The 5,334-nt window shown below is 42.1% G+C and overlaps 1 long non-coding RNA gene across 1 annotated transcript; it reads right to left on the reverse strand.

Moving 5' to 3' along the window:
* Window positions 1-4,250: 4,250 nt before the first annotated feature.
* Window positions 4,251-5,237, reverse strand: LOC103597498. The gene is made up of 2 exons (XR_551114.1): window positions 5,158-5,237; window positions 4,251-5,030 (listed from the first exon to the last, which is right to left on the reverse strand). It is a non-coding gene; the product is annotated as an uncharacterized LOC103597498 (long non-coding RNA).
* Window positions 5,238-5,334: the final 97 nt, after the last annotated feature.

Raw genomic sequence — 5,334 nt, forward strand, 5'->3', positions numbered from 1 at the left:
GAGCCGGAACTAATCTTTTGTCCTTTGCTTACTTCTAACACAGGGGAACTTCCTGTGAGAACCAGTACTTGAGCTGTGTGATTGAGCTAAATTGCCACTTTGCTGCTGTTTCCCAATGGAAGGCTTTTTGCACAGCTCAGGGTTTAATAGTTGACATCATAGGTACTTCCAGCTCTCCAGAGACTTGGTGCACCTGGGCTGTGTAGAAACTCTGATCTGGCCCTGAGTTTTTTCATCAAACTGCATCCCATGCAATTCTGCATTCCTAACCAGTCTCCTCTGAGTGGTCCTGAGCTGACTGCTCGGCTGTCCATGCTCCACCTCAGTGTTTTCCCAGTGGGCTGGTCTCCTCCACCTCCCATGCTCCAAACATTTCCCATGGGACAGGCCCTGTGTTGGGCCCTTGCATTGACTCACTGGCCTCTGAATGGCTCCCCTTTTTCAGCTGTTATGGCTCCTCACTCCTGCATGGGTCCACGGGAACCCTATTAGTGGTCTTGCAGTCCTGGGGACCACCAAGGTCCTCTTCTCCCCTGCCGCCTCCAAGTAACTCCATCTGAAGGGCACAGCTGCGGCTTCTGCTAGCTCCTGCTCCATGTGCCCAGCAGCTCCAGACTTAAAGTGGCTGAAGGCCAGAATACTCAGAGCAGTTTTTTCTTTCTCTCATTGTGGCTTCTCCCCCTTCATGAACTCCATAGGTCTCTCCTCCTCTTCCCGTAAACTCCAGCGGCCCCAACTTGGCTGATGTTACATTTTTATAGTTGTAAATTGGTTGATTTGTCAGACAGAGTGACACTGGGGACCATCTATTCTACCATCTTGACCAGAACTCCCCTGTTGAGACTTTTTAAAAATATTTGTATGTAGTTAGAAAATGCAAACACTGAGGAAAAGTATAAAATGAAAAAAATAAGAACCTCCCTCCTCATTACCCTAGTCCTCCACCCAAAGATAAACCACTGTTTATGCTTTTCTGTCCTCCCAGAAAAAATAATGTAGGCATATATATAATCATTTATTTACTAAAATGAAGCATATTATGCACACTGTTTTGTAACATGCATTTTTCACTTATTAACATATCTTGGCACTGTGTCTATATCAGTACATGATGATTACAATGTACTTTTTGCTCTTACAAACAATGCTTCCATGAATATCTCTGCACCCACAGCTTAGTGTAACATGTATTTTCTTAATGTGACCCCACTAGAAAGTCAGCGCAGCAAGTACAAACTACTCGAAGCAATCTACACCAGCTGGGTGGTGAGAAGAGAACAATTTTCTTTCTGTGGTTTATTTCCTTCACAAAATTTCCTGAGACACTGTTATTTACACCAAATGGGTCTCAGGAACAGTTTGAGATGGCTACTGAGAAAATGACTGTTTTTTTCAGGTGAGAGGAAGGCAAACATTTCTGTTTGCTTCTGACTGTAAAGGCTCCTCTGGCAAAGCAGTAGTCCTGTCTTTGCCCACCTGGTATGCCAAACCTACCTCTGCTTACAGGAGTATACTGAATGTTCATGGCATGAATGGAATGTTTGTAGAACGGGGAAAATAAGCAAGCACTGGAGAGACATGCATGCAACAGTCAGTAAAAGTGCCAGATTGTGCCCTTCAGCCCACTCACGGAAGACCAACATGAAGCACAATATTCATAGTTGTCTGCCTAGAGCTACACAGGTAGAGCTGGGGTAAGAAAGTCACTACAGAGTCCACAGCTCGGAAATGTCAGTAATAATAAAACTATGTTACACCCTTGCATTTAGCTACCTCAACTCCCTTTTAATGATGGAGGACTTACATTACATTTTGAAATATTTTAACATAGTATTTTTCCAAATATTTGTTATATTCATGATCTCATTTGACCCACACATCAACTCTATTAGGCAGGTAGGCCAGTATCATTTTCCCTACTTAAAGATGATATGACCAAAGGGCAGAAACGTTAGATGACAATCAGTTAATCAAGTGTCCTGACTCTCAGAACTGTGCTCCCCTGAATTCTCCCAAGCCCACCTGACTCCAACAAGTCCAGTTTGCCAGTTTGAGAATCCTGAACAAAGAAAAAATAGGAATGAAGTTAGAGATGTACATATAAATATATCTCTTCCCAGGGACATCTGAGATCCTGAAAACTACTTCTTCCTAACAGAAATTTATTTATTTATTTATTTATTTATTTTATTTTAAAAGATGACTGGTAAAAGGATCTTAACCCTTGACTTGGTGTTGTCAGCACCACGCTCTCCCAAGTGAGCTAACCGGCCATCCTTATATAGGGATCCGAACCCTTGGCCTTGGTGTTATCAGTGAGCCACAGGCCAGCCCCTTAACAGAAATTTAGTAAATTGAATATCGATGTTGCTAAGTATCCACCACACTTAAATCTTGACAGAAGAATTATAATCCCTACTAGTTTTACAAAGACTTGGTGAAAATTTGGTTTTATGTTTTATTAAAAACACCTACACTATCTCAGCTTTTTAAAATCTGGTAGCGCTTAATTTTTATAGTTAAGACGTTGCCTTGGATAGTACTAGTGATTTGTCATTTGCATATCCAACACCTATTTTTTGAGTTGCCTTCTAGTCAGTCAGGACTGGCTTAGATGAATGTTTTTCAAACTTTTTTTGAGAAAGACCTACAGAAGAAATATATTTTACTTTGTAAATCATAGACATGTATCTGTCATTGAAACAAAAAGTCTCACAAATAATAACCACCCCTCCATAGTTGACTTAGTTGGATATTTTCCATGGTTTTACACTTTTCCACTTCAGTTTTAAAAATACTAATTATGGCCCTCTAGATTGATTTCATGACTCACAAATGGGTCATGACCCACAATCTGAAAAAACACTGCCTTAGATGAACAATACACAGATTCTGCCCTCAAGGAATTTATACATGAATTGGAAGTCTTATATGTACAAAGTTCACAGACAACTCGGCCTTAGAGGTCAAACAGTTCAATTACTACTCTGTAATTGCTTCTACAGCATTCCTGACAGAGTGATACACCTGAAAGCCTTTGCTTGACTATTTCTAGGACAAGAAGTTACCTCTTATTTGGAACCTAGCACACGGTTGGTCACATAGAGACCTGTTAAAACAGTACAGAAATAAATTTAAATTTTTTTTCTAAAAGACAACGTGGACCATTCTGTTACCTATTTCCAGGAGGAGGGTAAAAAGAAGGAAAATCAGGGAACAGAGGTCTAGAAAGATTCCTCTTTGATGACTTGAAGAAGGGAATCTTAGCAAATTACATTACAAGCAAGCAGCCTTCAAGACTGAGGGGCCTAATAAACAATAGTCACAATTTGGGTTAGGAGGCTGGAAGTCAGGAAAGTCTCCCCCTGAGGATATTCAAAATGAGCTGAGACTTGAAAGACTGACCAATAAGACAGGTGGAGGAAAGATGGGAGGGAGTGGTCAAAGACTGAGAAGAAATGAGCCTAGCACATTGGGGGACAGTAGTGGTAGGTTCATCAAGGGGAGCAGTAAGAGATAAAGCCAAAAAGAAAGACTGAGACCAATCTGTGAGAGCAAGACAGAATCGGGATTTCATCTTGCAGGTAATATGATGTGAATGAAAATTTCAGAGTGTAGAGTAGTATTTCAGAATTATTCATCTGCATGTGGACCTGAAACCTGGCTCTTAAAAGACCCAGAGTTCAGACATCAGGTTCTCAAGCTGTGCTTTAGTATAGAGAAAAATGTGTGCATGTGGACTTCATAAATTCACAGTTCTAATAAGAGCAGTCTTGGTTACCTAAAATGTAGAAAAGCTGGGATATACATATTGATTTTATATAGTAATGGAGTCCAATTTCTTTTTCCTTTCATCCTTTTACTTTTGTTAATGAAGTGTGAGCCTTGTCTGTAACTACCACTAAGTGACTGATGGTTTCCTTTATAAAAGCTATAGACTTTATTCAGAAGTGTGTCCTCAGTGTTGCTATGGGCCTAATAAATTATAAACCATTTTGCAAAAATTAAATTTTGCCTAAACAGTAGCCACTTTTAATAATAAGGTTGTCTAAAGTTAATACACAAACAAAGATCTCTGAAGGTGTTAACTATCTAGTAATTCTGGCTCTTCTGGATACAGCAACAGTACCCTACGAACTCAAGCTAGAACTCAGGTCTGTCTCAGGTGAGTATAAACATCGTATGAGTCACCTTGCAATTACAGCTGCCACCTGGAAGCATATTTCAGTGATGAGAACTACAAAGCTAAATCTCTGTAAGATCCTTTATTGGTCTTCCTCTCCCTTCTTCCAGTCTAAGGATCAATAAAGCTCAGGATTCTTTACTAATTCTTCATCAGCATCATTTTTTATTACACTTCTAAATTTAAAGAACACTGTCTCCAAAGGCCTCAAATTACTTTGAGTTATTAATATTGTAAATTTTAGAGAGATGTATTAGATGAGTACATGTTTCTCTTCCCACAGGGAAACCACTTCTGAGAAAGATTTTTTAAAATTTCTGAGAAAATGTTTGTGAATATCAGGTATATATATGCTCTCAACCACATACATGTAAATAATTGTTTAGGGGTAATGCAGACCATTAGCCAATGATTAAGATTCAGCCCAGTTCTTTTTTGCTGCATTTCTACATCCACATAAATTGGCATGTCACAGTGACGAAGGAGCCTCACATGTCACGTAAAACCTTCAGACCTGGATGTGAAACTGGAGCGTCCTAGGATGCATATTTTGGAGGCAACTGCGTATTTTGAAAGCAACTCAAAAAGCAGCTGGGCGGCAGAAGGAGGTGCTGGGCAAGTACCAAGAAAGAGTGCAGCCCCATCAGGAAAGTCCCTCCCCTCGTCTACACACACACAGCCTTCTTGTGACTTCTGGTCCCCATCAGATATGCTCCTATAGAATATTTCACCTTCCCAGGGCGGAGGACAGAGTGTCATCTGCTCATCATCTCGAACTTCCTGGGATGGCCCCGGGCACAGCAATCGTGTGGTGGCTCCTGACTGCAGAAATTCAAGTTTTTCCACCCTAAAACGAGGAGGCCGTTATTCCTGGTTTCAGTCCTGGCTGCCATTAAGCGAGTCGACAGGGGCCCACCACGACCCAGTGCCTGGAAGACCTCGCTACGAAACCCCGCCACCTGCTCGACCCCTACCTTCAACCCGCGACAGAACCTGCAGTCCCTCCGCACCTCCTACACTTGCAGGTCACCTCAGCGCACGCGCACGAACGCAACCCCGCCGCCCGTACACGCGCGGCCCGAGGGCGGCTGCGGACCTGCGGCGGCCGAGCGCTCCCCGAGCAGGGGCCCGAGCGAACCGGCGGCGCCGGC

The sequence above is a fragment of the Galeopterus variegatus genome, unplaced genomic scaffold (assembly GCF_000696425.1).
Source record: "Galeopterus variegatus unplaced genomic scaffold, G_variegatus-3.0.2 Scaffold2333, whole genome shotgun sequence".
Classification (NCBI taxonomy): Eukaryota; Metazoa; Chordata; class Mammalia; order Dermoptera; family Cynocephalidae; genus Galeopterus; species Galeopterus variegatus.